This window comes from Solanum stenotomum, chromosome 5, assembly GCF_019186545.1.
Source record: "Solanum stenotomum isolate F172 chromosome 5, ASM1918654v1, whole genome shotgun sequence".
NCBI classification, from domain to species: Eukaryota; Viridiplantae; Streptophyta; class Magnoliopsida; order Solanales; family Solanaceae; genus Solanum; species Solanum stenotomum.
Window position 1 is genome coordinate 63,289,092 of NC_064286.1, and position 20,838 is coordinate 63,309,929.

Sequence of the window (20,838 nt, forward strand, 5' to 3'; positions counted from 1 at the left end):
CCCCCCCAAGAATTTCTGCCTTAATTTCATCTACAAATACCTCCCTCTCCCGCATTGCTAAGGGGATTTCCGATTTTTTCGATTGGGAAATTTTGAGTCAAGGAAAGGGATACTATACAGTGAACACATAAGTTTCTTTGAAGCCTAAAAATAGACACCAAAATCAACAGGTATTCTAAAGAGCGTCTCGTTTCCAGCTTCTTCTTCCGAACACTACCCCCGCCGCCCGTTGGAATTCTGTAAGTCGCTGGTGGTGGAACAGAACGCTCCAAGTTCGTCCTGTCCTAGTTCGCTGCCCGGAAAAGGTAATGCCCCCTTTATATAATGTTCTCCTCGTCTCCTCGTATGTTTCTAAGTAGCACTTTGATGTTTGAAAGCCTCTGTATTGTGGCTATTAGTTGTTATTTGTTGTTGGGTTGATGACGTTCTTAGCATGTTGTATGTACTCTCATTCGTTTCCGTAAGTTAGTCCTAATATCGGGTCAAAACTTTAGAGACTCATTGGTGTTTTCTCCGCTACTCTATTCGAGTTTGTTTTTCTTGTTGTGTTCCCTTTCTTGATTGTCATTGAGATTGTGTTATTTCATATATATTGTCATCAAGCCTCTAGTGTGCTGCTTTAGTTCGTTACTGTCAATATTGTTATTCGCATAGGTCTACGGTTTCAAGTCTAGCCTATGTGGTGAATCATATGTGGTGTAAATGGTATTTGACCCGTCAACTTAACTTTCTCCATCTCTCGGTCTTTCTAGTATATGCTGCTTTGAATGAAGTGTTTGAGCTATTGTCATGTTTTCTCTTTGCCCATTATTCTGATATAAGTTTGCAGTAAAATTCATAAAAATGTGAATTTTTGTAGCCTTTTGTTTTGAGTTTTCTTTTGCTCCAGTTCATGCCCTCTTCCAAAATTGATGCTCATGTTAATTTGTTCAAATTTTCAAGTTTTAGTAATGGTTAAGTTTGGAAGTTAGTGTCATCTTCTATAATGGGTGAATCATGTTGGCTTTAGAGGTCCAGTTTGGTAAGATGTTAATTTAGTTTTAGTTTTAAATATGATCAGGATCTAAGTTGAATTAAGCATGAATTATATATTGAGATTCCAATACTTTGCTTATCCTCTTTGTTATTTAAAGATTTGTTTGCCTTTCTCTGTGAAAAATGCTAAAAATATGGATTTTGTGTAAGCATTAATTGTTGACTTAGGATATTGGTGCGGTGGTAATCTTGAGTTTCTTTTTTTTTCTTTTTCCTTTCTCCTTTTTTCTTTTTTCTTCTTTTTCTTGACTAGTATTGGTTCTTATATGTTATCTTTTGGTGCATGTAATCTCTGTGAATGAGTCCTATGGACTTTAGCTTCTATCCCGCATCGCTCTCAGGCCATATCGGCCCAAAAATCATTCTTCGAGTCAGCCAGCCATTGAAAATCGACGCACAGGTCCCGAAGCCTGAAAGAATATGCAGCATATCAAAAAATGTGAAAAGATTGGACCAAAGGCCCACTCTTAATTCCAAAAGTTGTATTTTGTTATTTTTGGGCCTAAGCCCTTGTTTTTTACTTATTATTATCTTGTTAGAATTTAGGACAGGTGGCAAGAATCGGGCCTTTTGGCCCAAAATGAAATTAGGTCCAAGTGCTGGCCCAGGCGGACAGAAAATCAGATTTGGGCTCAAATCTCCCTCTCTCCTTATTATATATTTCATGTTAATTTTATTGTTAGTACATGCTTATTTGCTAATTAATTTTAAGGTTCTTAACTCAAAATTCCCCAAAGAACACCCATTTTGAGTTAGTTAATTTAACATAACTAAGTATGCTTGTCTTTCCAAATTAATTTCTAAAAAAATTAGAAGCTTTTCTCTACTTGGACATTTAGATAATATATTCCCTTTTCCTTTTTAAATGATTTTAAGTTATAAAATTCGTTCATTTGGTAACTAGTCAAGCATGCTTATTGTTAGCCAAATATTTTAATTGTCGGATAACCGCAAGTTAGCGGACATTTCGGGTGCTTTCAAATTCTTCTCGAAATGCTAATATGAACCCTGAACCCCTTTTTAATATTTTCAATCGGTTTGTTGTTTTTAATCTTTTGAAAATTAGTTTTCTTGATTTTTCTTTAAAAATTAAGTGGTGACTCTAAAATCAGTCTAAAGTATTATTTTTTAAATAAAACAATACACGCAAACTTGACTAATTAAGAACTATAAAACATAAGCTTATGAATCAGTTCTTCAATTCTTGTTTCCTTGTGTTGGCTGCACTTCGTAATTAGAAATCACTCAAATATGACCTCCTTTTATTTGATTGTATTCTGATTGTAACTCTCTGTTTAAGTGCACAAGTTTCGTTGGAAGATTCTTGCTCTATTTATAGACTANGTGAATTTTTGTAGCCTTTTGTTTTGAGTTTTCTTTTGCTCCAGTTCATGCCCTCTTCCAAAATTGATGCTCATGTTAATTTGTTCAAATTTTCAAGTTTTAGTAATGGTTAAGTTTGGAAGTTAGTGTCATCTTCTATAATGGGTGAATCATGTTGGCTTTAGAGGTCCAGTTTGGTAAGATGTTAATTTAGTTTTAGTTTTAAATATGATCAGGATCTAAGTTGAATTAAGCATGAATTATATATTGAGATTCCAATACTTTGCTTATCCTCTTTGTTATTTAAAGATTTGTTTGCCTTTCTCTGTGAAAAATGCTAAAAATATGGATTTTGTGTAAGCATTAATTGTTGACTTAGGATATTGGTGCGGTGGTAATCTTGAGTTTCTTTTTTTGTTCTTTTTCTTTTTTTCTTTTTTCTTCTTTTTCTTGACTAGTATTGGTTCTTATATGTTATCTTTTGGTGCATGTAATCTCTCCGAATGAGTCCTATGGACTTTAGCTTCTATCCCGCATCGCTCTCAAGCCATATCAGCCCAAAAATCATTCTTCAAGTCAGCCAGCCATTGAAAATCAACGTACAGCTTCCGGAGCCTGAAATAATATGCAGCATATCAAAAAATGTGAAAAGATTGGGCCAAAGACCCACTCTTAATTCCAAAAGTTGTATTTTGTTATTTTTGGGCCTAAGCCCTTGTTATTTTACTGATTATTGTCTTGTTAGAATTTAGGACAGGTGGCAAAAATCGGGCCTTTTGGCTCAAAATGAAATTAGGTCCAAGTGCTGGCCCAGGCGGACAGAAAACCAGATTTGAGCCCAAATCTCCCTCTCTCCTTATTATATATTTTGTGTTAATTTTATTGTTAGTACATGCTTATTTGCTAATTAATTTTAAGGTTCTTAACTCCTAATTCCCCAAAGAACACCCATTTTGAGTTAGTTCATTTAACATAACTAAGTATACTTGTCTTTCCAAATTAATTTCTAAAAAAATTAGAAGCTTTTCTCTACTTGGACAATAATATATTCCCTTTTCCTTTTTAAATGATTTTAAGTTATAAAATTCGTTCATTCGGTAACTAGTTAAGCATGTTTATTGTTAGCCAAATATTTTAATTGTCGGATAACCGCAAGTTAGCGGACATTTCAGGTGCTTTCAAATTCTTTCCGAAATGCTAATATGAACCCCGAACCCCCTTTTAATATTTTCAATCGATTTGCTGTTTTTAATCTTTTGAAAATTAGTTTTCTTGATTTTTCTTTAAAAATTAAGTGGCGACTCTAAAATCAGTCTAAACTATTATTTTTTAAATAAAACAATACACGCAAACTTGACCAATTAAGAATTATAAAACATAAGCCTATGAATCAGTTCTTCAATTCTTGTTTCCTTGTGTTGGCTGCACTTCGTAATCAGAAATCACTCAAATATGACCTCCTTCTATTTGATTGTATTCTGATTGTAACTCTCTGTTTAAGTGCGCAAGTTTCGTTGGAAGCTTCTTGCTCTATTTATAGACTAAGTAGACCAAGAATCATTTTCCTACTTCAACTATGTTTCTTTATCCGTGTGGAATTTGGAAATTCTTGTAAATTAATTTTATGCACGCTTCCTCTTCCTTGAAGGAATTCTTTTTATGAAAGGAAACTTTTTTGCACTGGTTTCTTGTAGAAAAAGCAACCCTTCCATTGCTTTATAGCTTCTAATTCGCGTGGTTGACGTTCTCCTTATCCTAGTGGATTCAGTTTGAAAGGAACATTTTGGCGCAATCGGTTCCTTTCAGTTGTTCCTTTATTTGTCAATTATCAAAATCTTTCTCGATCTAACAAATTCCCCCTTTTTGATAATGACAAACCATTGCTTCTTGTGTGAATATATCAATTTATGTTATATGTCAGTTTCTTAAAACTCAATACACAAAGCAAACACATTAGATGATCAAGTTAGACCAATTGGGTTATAAATATTACACAAGTATACACTTCCCCCTTTTGACATCATAAAACACTGTGAAGGCATACACCACACTCAGAGAAGCAAATTCGATACTTATGGCCACTGGGCTATCACCTACGCAAACACTTAAAAATCAAGAACTCAGTTAGTTATAGCAAAGCATTTGCACAAACATATGAGATAGACATGAACCTGAAACTCAAATTCAACATAGCATTAATAAAAAAGCATATACACCACAAATGTAATCAAAATTAAAGATAGAATCAAGCACTTGTGATGAGAAAAAAAATTGAGAAGTCAAAGGCTAGAGTGGCTAAGTAATAGCAAAATATTGGGCATGAGAGGGTAAATAAAAGTTCTTTTTCAGCAACACAGAAAACAACTTTTGGATTAACAAAATTAGTAGTCTGCTCAATTTCAAAGGTAGCCTTGGTCTATGCAAGCTCAGCCTTGAGCTTTGTGTTTTATTTTTCTTTAGCAGGCCTACATGTTCAAGATTATAGTTCATATGCAGCTGGTCCATGACATTCTGGTGAGTGACACATATGACTTCAATTTCAACTTATTTTTTCCCATTTTGTATCATTTTTAAGGAACTGGTTCAATCAATCCTGTACCCTCCGGAGAAACAATAGTTCACTCATCTCTAACCCTCAAAATCAGTAATCACCTAGCCTAAGAGTACTGTCCACTTCCCAAAATTCAAAGCTCTAATTTCAATATAGTCATCTTTAATTTCATTTGAGTTAGTAAGAGGAACAAATTTGCCTAAGAGTACTATCTGCTTCCCAAAGTTCACGACTCTAATTTCAATAGAGTCATCTTTAATTTCAATTGAGTCAGTAAGAAGAACAAATTTTGTTCAGCATCATTTGTAGAGGAACATGTTCTCTCAATATGTTCCTTAGACGTGGTACTATCAAGTGCAACACCAACTATAATAATTGTTTTATATCAACCCTAAATCCCAGTTAATATGGATCCCAATAGAAGAACTAAGTTCGATAGAGGGGTCCCCCATTGATTCCCCCTCACTAGATGCACCCGAGTTGAGCCTAACAACTGAACTTTGTTCAACTGTAGGGTCCCCAAAATATTCCCCCTCACATGGTACATCCTTCAAAACTTCCTCAGTAATTTTAGACACACCATATACAGATTCCCCCTAAAAACCAACACTACCTAATTTCTACACTACAACTTCTATTTTATAAGGCACAAAAGTAGAAGTATCATCCACCGAAGTCATCTCAATCATAACATTAGATAGACTATCACACTTAGAATCTCCAAGAATATCATTAAGAACCATAAATTGAAATTAATCAAGCATGAACATGTTTTTTTTTTTAAGAACACTTTATTCCACAACTTTAGAAAAAGAGGATTTCTTGGATAAGATGTTTATGAAAGAGAAGGGTGTGAGTTGTAGACACACACTATGATAAGACTTTAAATGGCCTTTTAATAAGATATTTGTTTAGTGGTATTTAAAGTCCTTTGAGATGAAGAGTTTCCTTTTAGACAACACTGAAAATAGACATGAATATATCTTTTGGGACAAGTGGCAGGAACAGGTTCAAGTGCATTGATTCTATATTTATTCATGAACAATTGTAGTATACATACCTTAGATCGCTGGATAATGCTGAATATTGCTCCAATTTTACTAAGTCTCTCTCCTGTGACAGTTGCAAATACAATGTTATAGTGCATGAGTGACTTGACTTTAAAAGTAGTATAGAGACATACAACTTAATGTACAAGATTGAGCATAAAATTCAAGATTAGAGGGCAGTATGCGCAATGTTCATTAGCCATTGACGGATACTCATGTGATCTTAATCATCGATCCAAGTTTCATATTGTTCCTTTTTAAAGTGTTATCCTAAGTTGATCATCCTTCTAGATTGATGGACTCGTAGTTTACACACTCTGATCTGATCATCTGAGTGCGCCTCATATGGCTTTTCATGTTCCTAATTATTAGATACTACATAGGTTGGACCTGTTTCTTTCACATGTTTCTTCATAATTGATTTAAAGACCATTGATAGCTCATCATGATCCTGCAGGCTTGTTTATCTTATTACAAAGTTGTAATATACTGAATGGATTTTGGTTCATTCCTTCAACATGATGCCTTCTTTCAATTTGTGTTCTTTAATCTTTTTCCCATTTTTTCAATTTTTTTTTATTACTGTCAAAGCTATTATTCCATCCTTTTCTTTTGCAAGTGGGAGAAATTTCTTCTTGTTTCAATCATGCGTCTGGAGCAACATGTGTTCATTGGTGAATGTTGCCTACTTCCTCTCACTTTTCCTAAAAATTCAAAGGTTAGATTTAGGAACCCATACTAGCTTGGGTCCTTTGTATTGATAAAAAGGATGAATGAGATCTCTATTAATCCATATTGGTGAAACACTTTAAGATTTTTTCTTTTGCCCCAACCTGTTCCTTTGATGTGATTCCTTTCCTTTAACAGGGTTGGTTTTTCTATTTGAGATAACTTTGAAGTTCTTATTCATGTGAGTTATAACTATTGGGTAGGTACCCCTTGAGTGACCAATACTACCATAATGTGTGCACAAATAAGAAGTTTTCTTAGGAACTTCTTTAACAAAACCTATTCCAGATTTAGTGTTATGTGTTCTATTATTGAGCTGAGTCACAATCATTGAGGATTGAGTCCATTTGTTTGCCCTCTCAAGCTCATACTTAGTTCTAGCCAGGTCAAGATTTATTCTTCTAGATTTTTCCCTTTCAGAAAATAGTTCATCTTTTAACCTCTTTAGATCTTGGTCACATCTGATTTGGTCACCACTATTTTTTCCTTTCATATTCCCATTAACACTTTGTTTCAAAATTTCAAATTTGAGAGCCTAAGTGCAGGAATCAAGTTGTTGTACTTGTTCCTTTAGGAATTGATTTTCTTTCTTAAGATCAGAGTTAATTTTTTCAAGATCAATATATTCAAATTTTAAACTGGTCAAGGAAGCCAATAACTGATCTTTGTTTTCATCCAACTCCTGAACATTATCTATAAGAGTTAAAATAAGGGAAGATAATTTTTTCTTTGAAAAACATTTTAGTTTATTTTTAAGGACAAGAAGATTTACCTCTCTTTTCTTAGTGTCTGATTCAGAGTCTAGTTCAGAGTCCTCCATGGCCATTAAAGCCATATCTTTTGCATCATCTTCATTTGAGTTGTCTGAACTTGTTCCCCAAGTAGTATACATAGCGTTTCCAGATTCATTTTCTTTGCTTGGGGGCAGTTTTTTCTCATAATTTCCACCTTTCTTGAAGAGTTTTTTGAGGTTTTTGCTGATCATGGTTATTTCCTCATCATCCAGATCAGATTCATCACTCTCAGTTGCTTTGAAAGAGAAAATCACATCTTTGTTTCTTCCATTCATTTTTGTTTCATCAATATTCATCTCGTAAGTCTTTAGATTCCCTACAAGTTCATCTGAACTCATGGTTGTCAAATCCTTTGATTCTCTAATTGCAGTAACATTGATCTCCCATGACTTAGGTAGAGTCCTTAACACTTTATCAACAAGTTCCTCAGTAGTGTATATCTTTCCCAAAGACACCAGTTCATTCATAATAGTAGTGAATCTAGTAATCATATCTTGAAGTGATTCACCATTCTCCATCTTAAATGTTTCATATTCAGTGCATACTCTAGCAATTCTAAATTTTCTTACTTGGGGAGTTCCTTCAAGTGCATTGACTATTGTGTCCCAAATTTGTTTCGTTGTAGTACAACTAGAGATGCAATTGAACTCGTCAGGTCCAAGTCCACATACAAGGATGCACTTAGCTTTAGCTTTCTTTGCGAGCATTTTATAATCTGCTTCTCCATATTGAGCCTTGGGCTTTGGAATGACTTTCCATACATCATCCTTCATCATAGGAATAAGAGGACCATCAGTTACTCTCATCCATAATTCATAGTCATTGGCTTGTAAAAAATCCTTCATTCTCGCCTTCCACCATGCGTAGTAATGTCCATTGAATAATGGCAGTATGTTGATGTGTTGACCTTCACTGTGTCCAAGAGGATGTGCAGAATTCATAGTGATCTTATCTTTGAGTTATTAGACTCTACAAATATAACATGCTTTGATACCAATTATTGGAATACCGACCCACAAATTTGCCTAAGGAACAAGAATATTCTGTTTGTTCCTTTGCAGATTACATCAGTTACGTTATGTAAAACAAATAAAGTAATGACACAATATTTTATCGCGGAAAACCCCGACTCATAAAGGGTAAAAAACCACGACCTACACCTCTGTAGGATTTAACTCTACTTCATTAAATTTTGAGCCTCAACAAAAGATTACAAACCTATGTAACCTAAGGAATTATAAACTCTAATTCCTAGACACCAACAACCAACTAGATCGTCGACCCCCACTTCAAGTTATGAATTCAAATTACAACTCTTGCAATCCTAGGAACTAGCTCTAATTCCTAACCTCCAACACAAACCCCCAAAGGTTTATGTTCCCAAGTCTTTAAGTCTCCCCAACTTGAAGACTTTATTCCTACTCCAGTTTATACTTCACTGGATCTAGAAAGAATTAAAGATACAACTCAATAAAAACTCAATACACGCAAACTTGACTAATTAAGAACTATAAAACATAAGCCTATGAATCAGTTCTTCAATTCTTGTTTTCTTGCGTTGGCTGCACTTCATAATCAGAAATCACTCAAATATGAACTCCCTCTATTTGATTGAATTCTGATTGTAACTCTCTGTTTAAGTGCGCAAGTTTCGTTGGAAGATTCTTGCTCTATTTATAGACTAAGTAGACCAAGAATCCTTCCTACTTCAACTATGTTTCCTTATCCGTGTGGAATTTGGAAATTCTTGTAAACTAATTTTATGCACGCTTCCTCTTCCTTGAAGGAATTCTTTTTATGAAAGGAAACCTTTTTGCACTGGTTTCTTGTCGAAAAAGCAACCCCTCCACCGCTTTATAACTTCTAATTCGCGTGGTTGACGTTCTCCTTATCCTAGCGGATTCGGTCTCAAAGGAACATGTCGGCGCAACCGGTTCCTTTCATCTGTTCCTCTATTTGTCAATTATCAAAATCTTTCTCGATCTAACAGGTATATTTCAAATATTAGTTGATAACAATAGAATTACTAATACAAATGCAATTACTATCCCTGAGAAAATTCACAAACAACTCGAAAATAAGATTTAACTGAAAATGATTAAATGATCAATACAGTACTAAAAGAAGACACAAATAGCTTCAACTTTGTTGATAAAATCAAATCATCATTTGGCTATTCATCATTTGAGATTTTTAGAGATTAATTCAGAGAGATTATTGATAAGTAGAACAGAGTTTTTGGAAATCCTGCAAGTTGTTATTATATCAATTTTGCATTCATATTTTGTGAAACTGTTGTAGAAGGTAGGAGGTTTAAGCTCTACCTTCTTTGTTTAAAGTAACACAACACTTTCAAAGCTGACACACTTGCGAAATAGTATCATATGCTCTTCGTGTGACGTACCGATAGGTTGTATGAAAACAACGTCTCTTGGTTGTTGTGTAAAGAAATCCCAAAATCGATCTTTACATGCACTCAGACACCCACAAACTTTGTCCGAGTGCCAACTGCCAAGGGTGGTTATACTCTCCCATTCGTTTTTACTTGTGGGCATTCCACGTCTCTTAAGAAAACCTTCTTGGTCCTTGAGTTGTTGAGGGATTTAGTCAAATGTGACTAGTGATCCCTGAGACCTTCAGCTTAAATACTCTGGAAAGATAACTATGACTAACATCCAGCTTTTATCTCCTAGTTTTTCCTTTGGGAATAACAATTAGTACTTTTATTTTTGAAGCCTAGAGAAAGTTTTGACAATTAAAAACAGAAAGGTATAGCAGATAACATGAGTAATCTAAGACAAATGTTAAATAGAGAAAATAGCATTGCAGCACGGACAATTATAAGTTCTGATACTATAAAAGGAGGAACATGTAGGTGCTACCCTCAACAACAACAATAAATCTAGTGTGGTCCCATAAGCAGGGTCTGGAGATGGTAGAGTGTATGCAAATCTTACCCCTATCTCGTGGAGGTGGAGAGACTATTGCCAAAAGACTGTGTTTTGCGTTATTAAATTTAATGACTACTGCAGAGATCCTCTTAATAACTCGAAGAAAAAGAACCATCTTATTATTAATTTGGACTGTCTGATACAGTTGATACTATACCCGTGAATAGTAAAAGAAGAGTAACAACAGTACGTACACTCTTGTGTTAGTTAACATATAAAACTAAGTAATGGATGATGCAGGACAGCTGCAAGGCAACCTCAGCCATTGACAGACTCCCTAGACTTGACTACATAGCCGCCAAGCAGAGGTGGCTATGAGAGGGAGACTATGCCAGCTCAATATAAGAGACCCATCTTTCACTTCTACTAATATCCCTCTGCATTTGGGAATGAGGCCAATAACATGGCTGCCTGTTTGTAAGCATTTAAAGTCAGGGGAACCAGGTTGAACCCTGCAGAGTTGATCCTCACTTGCCATTGACCCAGAGTCTCATGTCTCACAATTCTCTTAGTCCCTTCGCAAGCCACCAAATTATAGATCTCTAACACCATTAGATCTAGGCACTGCTTTGCCATGACCATGTCTAGAGTGTTAGGATTAATCGATTCTGACTTCTCCAGAAAATCAAACATTGTTGAATAGTAATGCCATGCTTCGATAATCCTGCTACTAAAGACACTCCCATTGTGATTCACTTCTCGTTCAGTGATGGTCACAATCGTGGGCTCTATCTGTTTTATTAAATCCATCACTTTCTCAATTGCTCCTGGAATGGAAAACAGAGGTTGAAGCTCGAAAACAGAGTTCACAGCCACTGCTTCCTCATTACTGGGTCTAATATTCAACATTGATGCTTCAAGATCAGCTAAAGTATAGGCCAGGAATCCACAGAATTCAAATTCTATACCAATTGACTCTGCAAATTGGGCTATCTTAAAACCAACTTCCTGTAAGGGATCGTTACCATCATCAGACTTAGGTTGGCCACTAATTCCTGAGAACCGAAAAGCTGGTGGACCGCCAGGACGCAAAGCGAGAGCCTGCAGAAGTGCTAGCCATTGCAATCCTTGATTCAAGCTGAAATCAATGACATGTACTCTTTTGGAATCGGAGAAGGCCTCCAAAATGGATTGATTGGCTGTGAAGTGAGCGAGTTTGGTTAAGGGGAAACTCTCGTTGAAGCTCATATGCAAGAGTTGGTCCGTGGAATAGGATGATTCAGCAATATCTTGTGGAATCAATCTGTGAATCTTCAAATAAAAAGCTTCTGCAAAATAAAAAACTTCTTATTTGACTGTTTAGTACATCCGCTAGAGTTAAGTTGTTCTCTTCGATCGCCTCGGCAAAAACCAGCATCGGATTGAGAAGCCTAACGCTAGTCTCTTCGTTCACTATCCGACTAGTATCCGGCGGTAAACCACCACGAGATTCAGATCCACAGCAAGTTTTGTTGCAAAGTGCCCTGAAATCAACATTAAATATCCTAACCCCTTGCTGATCATCAATTTGCTTATAATTATTAAACCAACTGGAAGATGCACTTGATGATACAATCATTGAATCACCGCCACCACCAGTGGATATCTGCTGCTGGCGGTCATCTACACCTGTAGAAGAGGACGAATTAGTAATATTGTTATCTGAGATCAAAATGTGAGTCCACCCTGAAATATCAGAAGAAGCGTAGATGATTGCATTTGTATTAGAAACAAAGGAATCTTCATCTTCCATGGACATCTCTCTTGAACTCATCTTCTTTTTTTTTTTATTGATACATTGATGGAGTTACCTTGCTTCTTTTCTAAAATAAGTGAAGTTTTGAGTCAACTTTATTTTTTTATTTATTTTGGTCATTTCGGAGAGATTTCCCTTTCATTTCATACGCGTAAAGAACAACACTCAACTTTGTACTCACTCCATCCAATTTTTATTGGTTTATTATTTCAAAAATACATCTAAATGTTTATTTTCGCAGATCACTTTTAATATATTAAGAAAAATTCATTTTTATTTAATGTTTTATTCTTAATTAGTACTCCAAATCATTTTTTAACAGCTACTCCCTCCGTTTTAAAAAGATTGGTCTGGTTTGACTTGGCACGAAGTTTAAGAAATTAAAGAAGACTTTTGAATCTTGTGGTCCTAAATTAAAGTTATGTCAAATGTACAAAATTGTCCTTAATCTTGTGGTCTTAAACATGCCACGTGGAAAGCAAAAAGTAAAATGTTACCAAAAAAGAAAAGAGGTCATTTTTTTGAAACTAACTAAAATGGAAAGGAGGTCATTCTTTGTGAAACGGAGGGAGTATAATATAAAATATCAATTAATATAAATATTACAATGAAAATACTTACTGAAGACATGAAAAGTGAACGGAATGAGTATTTATTCATCACCTCTAGTCAGTATAAGCCAAGCAAGCTTGCAGGAGACGAAGTGTTAGCTCGGAATCTTTGAGATTTCAGCAACAATCTGATAAATGCATCTCAAAATATTATTGATAAGTAGAAGAGAGTCATTGGAAATCCAGCAAGTTGTTATTACTACAATTTTGCATTTATATGTTGTGATTAACTGTTGTAGAAACTAGAGGTTTAAGCAGTTACGAAATAGTATCATATGCTCTTCGTTTGACATATACCGATATGTTGTATGAAAACAACATTACTTGGTTGTTGTGTAAAGAAATCCCAAAATCGATCTTGACATGCACTCAGACACACACAAACTTTGTTTGGGTACCAAGGCAGTTATACTCTCTCATTCGCTTTTACTCGTCATTTTACTTTCCATATTTATTAAGAAACAAAAATAAAAATTAATATGAGTATTTGGGAACTACTTATGTTTTGTTATTGGAATAATTCAAAGTTGGAGTAAAAAACTAAATTTGTTTAAATTTTGATATTTATTTTTAGTCTAAATAATATAGGAATAAGTTTTCTAATCCTACTTAAATCAAGTCTGAGAGATACTATGAGCTATTTGAAAAGGATACCTTAAGTTTGGTAATAGGAGCCAGGAGTATGTGCTACTTCACGAGAATTCAGCAGGATGAAAGTCTCACTAAAATGCTTGACATAGCCACATAGGTGTCATTTGCATTGACAATATTATTTGCTAATATTCATACTAATTTATGAGAACGTGTGTTGCATGTTTATCTCAAAATACTTAATATAATGTTTGTTTGTAAATGATAAATTTTAAATTGGTTATATATTAGTTGACTTTCTTTGTGCTATAAAAAAAAATCAGAACATACAAAAGAAAAAGTAACGTACAGCTTGTAAGTTGAGGTTAAAACATACTCGAACTTATATAAATATATATGTATATAATAAAGTATTGATCTCATAAAATTAACTATTTATGCATGAAAAATAAAACTTAAAATGATACATATATTGAATACCGTTGTGATCAACCCAAATGTCTAAAGTGATCCTATGAATTTTATTTCGATTCAAACATGAATATTTAAAAATAAAAAAGTAAAAAAATAATTTGTGAAAAGTTGAGGGGTATATCAGACCCTTTTCCCAATTTTTTATAACAACAAGATTGTAAGTTTTGGAAATTCTCTCAATGAATCAATGTTTCAATAATTACAGTTGTACACAGAAAACTTCCGTCATGTTTGCCTATCAATTGCCTACACTATGGCCTCAGCTAGAACTGTGACAGGAACTTATACGCAACTCAATTATTCCACTAAATATCTAAAAGATAGCGGTAGACAAGAGTTAACCCTTCAATGCCAAGTTATACGCGCAATTGACATATCAAATTTGCAAATGTAACTTCAAACTAAGGAGCTTTCATCTTGGAAAAGCAGTAGCATGACTCTTGAATAAGCACCAAGAGTCATGAAACTAAAGGGTCTTTCACTCCAAAATATGTGGATTACATTCTTATTGACAAGTGACAACATTGCTAGGTGTTAGCAAAAAGAAGATTTTTTAACATTAGTCAAAGAAAGAAAATTGTTTTCTCTGAAATTTATCCAATGAGTTCTCTCATTGACCGACTCTCTAGACTTGGCTACATAGCCGCCAAACAGAGGTGGTGATGAGCGGCCGATTATGCCAATTCATCTTAAAACAATCAACTTCAACGTGCAATCTATATCCCTCTAAATTTAAGAACATGCCCAGTAACGTGCATAACTATGTTAACGTAAATGAACGCAGGGGAACCAGATTAAACCCTGCAGAGTTAAGCCTCACTCGCCATTGACGCAGCGTCTCATGTCTCACAACTCGCTTAGTCCCTTCGCAAGCCACCAAATTATAGATCTCCCGCCAAAGGTACTGCTCCATCATCTCCAAGTTTAAAAAATCGTTGGTCGGAGTCGACTTTGAGTTCTCCAGCGCGTCGAACATTGTTGAATAAAAAAGCAATGCTTCCTTAATCCTGTTCATAAAGTCACTCCCATTGTGATTCGCTACTTGTTCGGCGATGGTCACAATCTTCGGTTGTATTTGTTTTATTAAATCCAACACTTTCTCAATTTCTCCTGGAGTGGAAAACAGAGGGTGAAGCTCATAAACAGAGTTAACAGCCACTGCTTCCACATTACTGGGTCTAATATTCAACATTGATGCTTCAAGATCAGCTAAAGTATGGACCATGAATCCACGAAATTCAAATTCTACACCAATTGATTCTGCAAATTGGGCGAGCTTAAAACCAATTTCTTGTAAGGGATCGGTACTGTCATTAGGCTGTGGTTTGCCACTAATTCCCGAGAGTCGAAAAGTTGGTGAACCGCCTGGACGCAAAGCGAGAGCCTGCAAAAGTGCTGGCCATTGCCAACCTTGATTCAAGCTGAAATCAATGACATGTACTCTCTTGGAATCAGCGAAGGCGTTCAAAATGGATTGATTGGCTGAGAAGTAAGAAAATTCGAGTAAGGGGAAATTCTCGTAGGAGCTCATATGCAAGAGTTGGTCCATGGAATGGGATAATTCAGCAATATCTTGTGGAATAAATCTGTGAATCTTATGATGCAAAGCCTCTGCAAAATAAGTCGCCACTTTCTTCATTGCTCCTCCAATTTGTGAAACTGTAAGTCTTCTTATGTCACTGATTAGTACATCCGCTAGACTTAGGTTATCCTCTTGGATCGCCTCGGCACAAGCCATCAACGTATTGACAAGCCTAACACTAGTCTCTTCGTTCACTGTCCGACCAGTATCCGGCAATAAACCACAAGTGTTGTTGCAAAGTGCTCTGAAATCAACATTAAATATCCTAATCTCGTGCTGATCATCAATTTGCTTATTATTATTAAACCAGCTGGAAGATGCACCTGATGATACAATCATCGAATCATCACCACCACCACCACCACCAGCCGTCGATATCTGCTGCTGGCGATCGTCTACACTGGTAGAAGATGACGAATTGGGAATATTGTTATCTGAGATCAAACTCTGAGTCCAGCCTGAAATATCAGAAGAAGCGTAGATGATTGCATTTGTATTAGAAACAAAGGAATCTTCATCTTCCATAATTGTATCCATGGACATCTCTCCTGAACTCATCTTTCTTCTTCTTCTTTTTTGTTGATAAATTGCTGGAGTTATTACCTTCCAGCTTCCCTATAATGAGTGAAGTCGTGAAATAGTCAACCATTTTTTTTATCTATTCTTTTCTTTTTGGGCGTTCGGAGAGATTTCGCTTTCATTTCATACGCGTAAAGAACAACACTCAACTTGCAAATGGAGCCCGGAACTAGATGCTGCTTGTGAGGTATGAAAAGAGATCGTATTTAATTTTGCAGCCGTGGTCGTTTTGAATAAGTAAAAAGGGGACCGTAATCCAGGTAATGGACAGGTCCCATTTGGACATGAATATTCCTTTATTTAAAAGAAGGTTTGGTCATATATATTGAATTGTTTTTAAAATAGTACTTAATAGTTGAAGAAGAGTTATAAATTTCAAAAAGTGATTTTAACTAGTTTTCAAGTGAAATTTTTTCCTTCCACCCACAAAAATATCTACTCTATTTATTTTCAGATTAAATGCATATTTATACACAATTTTATTTTTTTAAAACTTCTTTTCAAATATTATATTCTACTTTCAATCTGAAACCGCCAACTAAAATTGTGAGGAAATTTCGATTGAATTTCCAGAGACATTTCTGACAACATAGATGAAGACTTGATTCGAGAAATGTTGGACATTAATTCTACACCGCGTCATTTTCTTGGCAATTACCCATTGAGTCAACTCTTTTTTTTTTCTACCAATCAAGCCTTGATTTGATGGTTACTAAAATAAAAGATAAATTCCACTGGTGGTTATTCAATTTTTTCTTTATAATATAAAATTAACTAAGTAAAATTATTCGCGCTTCGTGCGGAAATTTAACATCATGGAATTTATAAAATAATATTTAAAACCTATCAGTCACTAAAACTAAAATACTATATTATCTTACATACAAGATTACGTAGCAATAAATATCAATAATGTAAAGGAAATTGAAAATTATTACATCTTATCATTTATCCTTAATAACATAAACATAAATTAATGACTGTAAAAATACATACTAGGATCTGTAAATAAGCAATAGTGTCAGTGAGCCACTCAACAGGAGCAAAGTACATAAATATTTAATTGTGAAGAAGAAGAAGAAGGGGTTCAGAATTTTCGTGTTTTAAAATGAGTGGAATTCCCTCTATTTATAGACAACAAGGGGTAGTGTGAACAAATGTGTATTGTGTCTTATCGGAAATGTTACAACTATTTGGAAAAGTTGCAATCCTTCGGAAAAGTCATAACCTTTCATAAAAGTCCCAACTTTTCATAAAAGTCACAACTTTTCATAGAAGTCACAACTTTTCATAAAAGTCACAATTCTTCATTAAAGTCACAACTTTTTATTAAAGTCGCAACTCTTCATTAAATGTCACAATCTTCGGTTGTATTTGTTTTATTAAATCCAACACCTCCTCAAATGCTCCTAGAATGGAAAACAAACGGTGAAGCTCAAAAATAGAGTTCACGGCCACTGCTTCCACATTACTGGGTCTAATATTCAACCTTGGTGCTTCAAGATCAACTAAAACACTGACCACGAATCCACGGAATTCAAATTCTACACCAATTGACTCCGCAAGTTGGACGAGCTTCTAACCAACTTCCTGTAAGGCATCGGTACTGTCATCAGGCTGAGAGTTGCCACCAATTCCTGTGAGCCGAAAAGCTGGTAAACCGCCAGGACAGAAAGTGAGAGCCTGCAAAAGTGCCGGTCATTTGTCACGATCCGATTTCTCAAGTCATGATGGCACCTACTATAACCCACCAGTAGGTAAGTCAACCCGTAACCCGGAACAACAAGTAATGGGTCTGAGGGTAGAAACTAAACAAGAGTAGGCAAATAACAATATAAACAGGCGGAAGCAAACCAAAAACATATATACAAATAAAGATCCCTCCCAGAACCTGGAAGTCACTAGTACAGAGCTACTAACAAAATGAGTACAAGTCCCAAAAGTGGACAACAGAGACTGGACTGTCTCAAAAGGAAAAAGACAAGTCTATATATACAGATGGAGACTGAAATAGTACAAAACGTCGTGTGCTCACCCCAGTCTCCGGATCAGACTGCTCCAAGCTCGATCAACGTTGGCTACTAGTGCCCGGACCTGCATCATGAAACAGATGCAGAGCGTAGCATGAGTACCAAAACAACAGGTGCCCAGTAGGCATCATAGGCCGACTGAACTTGAAAAGTAAAGGCACTATGAAAAGAAGGAATACGCAAATCGAGGTCAAGAACAAAAATCTAACTAACAAAGAAATGCACACGAGTGTACAAAGAACTAACCAAAGTAATCTATAAGCTAACTACACCTAACTGGGCCCCCATAAGCCCAGAAGGTACACTTGTGCGCAAGTTAAATAAAAACCCGAACGGACCCCCACAAGCCCGACGAGTACACAAAATAACTATAACTAAAGAGAATTGCATATACGAACCCAAGAACGAAGAACATCGAACCAGAACCTCAACCCTAATTAGTAGAATCTGACAGTACGGAGGCCAGACCTCGAACCGGATGCTCACAAGAAATACCCAAGTAACCAATCACAAGTAACAAGTATAAGAGGCCGGAACTCTAACCGGATGCTCTATATAAGTATTTGGGCAATAGAGGCCGGAACTCTAACCGGATGCTCTATAAAGGTGTCACTGTAGCTGCTGAAAGAGTCCCAATCGATCTATTCTCATAAATGTCTGTGGATTCGTCCACACCTAGCCGATCAATGAAAGTCCGTGGAACCGAATCGAAAATCAAATTCAAATCGCGAAGCAGAACTAGTGTCGCCGACGTAACTCTTGAAGATGTAACATCGGGGAAATAAGGATAACTATCATCGGAGAAAACGTATCGCCTAGCTAAGGCCCAAACTATCAGGCTCAAGTCTGCTACACCAGTCTACAGGGATCTAAGTCGGCCGAGCGGCGTCGAGGTAAAACTAAGGCCTAATGGATCCGAATCATGTATTTCTAAGGCAAGCCCTAGTCAAACCTAAACTAAGGCCCAAATGCTTCAACAAATAGTCATCGAGCATACAAGTACTCCACATAGTAAAGAGGGACAATTAATAACACAAAGCATGCTCACAGTTACCCGATAATTCCCGAAATAGGCCGAAAACATGATTTCTAAACACCTATGCATGATTCAATCACTACCAACCCAAATCCCAACTAATCAACATGCATTCACACTCTCAAGCTCAATCTAAGAGAGGAAACCGTAGCCTACCTGTAAGCTGATCACACGCGTTCCAAAATCACTTCTCCGGAGCTTTCTCTTTCCGGACGTCCTTGAAACGCTGCCCTGCAGAAACTGGAGGTCTACAGTGAAATGCGACAACACCATGACGTTCTCCTCGAAAAACCACTCAAGATAGCCTCAAAAATCACTGAAATCGGACCTAGAATGGCTGAGAAAACAAGTCTCAAAATCTTCCAAAATCAAGCTCACAAAAAGGTCGTGGCAGCAGGTGTTTTACGAAAATTACCTCAAACGGAGACTCCAAATCACTATCCGAGATCACCAACGCGTTTTCCTCAAAAAATCTCACAAAATTGCCTTTTGAATCGCCCAAATCGGTTGAGAGATGAGAGAGTTATGAGGGTTTGAAGTTTGGAAATATGTTGCTGTTTTTCTGCATTTATTGCAGAAAATCTGCAATAATTTCCAAAACTTAAAACTCCGATGGGGTGCTCCGATCTCGTTCGGAACCCCGTGCATGCAAACAAGACATGCAACCATACCAAATTCGACATTTCAGACTCAACGGCGCAGTCAAAATTTCCATCAGAGGTCATCTCGATAAAAAGTGGGTCCCACTTCCAAAAGTCATTTTAAGTCAAAACTCACAAAAGGGCTCGGAAAGATATCGAAAACCTCTAGACACAAAAGAAGGGTCAATCTAGACCAAAATCGACATTCTGGAGCTAACCACACTGACGGAATTCTCATCCGAGCGCGTTTACTCAGAATGTTGACCAAAGTCAAACTTAGGCTTAAACTTAAAGTTAAAACGCCTAATCGCACCGACTTACACTGAAAACCTCGAGAGTCATGTCGACCATGCTACTAGCCTAAAATGACCCTTTTGGAGCTGATGAAATCGTCAGAATTGGGTTCCGATGTCATCTTATTGAACTTTTGATCGAAAATGATCGATCAAGGTTCATAAGCTCCAAAACTCAAAAACTCGCACCAAGACCAAACGAATGACCAGGTGACCAAACTGTCAATCCCAACAAGTCATAAATGACTTGGGGTCGCTATAGGAACGCTCTAANAAGGCCTTCAAAATGGATTGATTGGCATTTGGCAGTGAAGTGAGCGAATTTGAGTAAGGGGCAACTCTCGTAGAATCTCATTTGCAAGAGTTGGTCCATGGAATAGGATGATTCAACAATATCTTGTGGAATCAATCTGTGAATCTTATGATACAAAGCTCCTGCAAAATAAGCGGCCACTTCTTTCATTGCTCCTCCAATTTGTGAAACGGTAAGTCTTCCTATTTGACTGATAAGTACATCCACCAGACTTAAGCTGTTCTTTTGGATCGGCCCAGCACAAGCCATCAAGGTATTGACAAGCCGAACGCTAGTCTCTTCATTCAGTATCGGGCAATAAACCACCATATAATTCAGATCCACCGCAAGTGTTATCGCAAAGTGCTCTGAAATCAACATTAAATATCCCAATCTATTGGTGATCATCAATTTGTTTATTATTATTAAACCAGCTGGAAGATGCACTTGATGATACAATCATCGAATCATCACCACCACCACCAGCAGTGGATATCTGCTGCTGGCGGTCGTCTACACTGGTAGAAGAGGACAAATTAGGA

At 36.2% G+C, this 20,838-nt stretch overlaps 1 protein-coding gene, 1 long non-coding RNA gene and 2 pseudogenes across 4 annotated transcripts in view; 1 reads left to right on the forward strand and 3 right to left on the reverse strand.

The window, feature by feature from the left end:
• The window catches only part of LOC125863612 (DELLA protein GAI-like), a 46,035-nt gene that overhangs the window by 9,737 nt on the left and 15,460 nt on the right, over positions 1-20,838 (reverse strand). The gene's annotated exons all lie outside the window — the stretch shown is intronic.
• Positions 1-20,838, forward strand: part of LOC125863616 (uncharacterized) — a 44,757-nt gene that overhangs the window by 7,387 nt on the left and 16,532 nt on the right. The window lies entirely within an intron of this gene.
• LOC125863614 (DELLA protein GAI-like) lies at positions 10,710-12,430 on the reverse strand (annotated as a pseudogene).
• Positions 14,403-16,041, reverse strand: LOC125863613 (DELLA protein GAI-like; annotated as a pseudogene).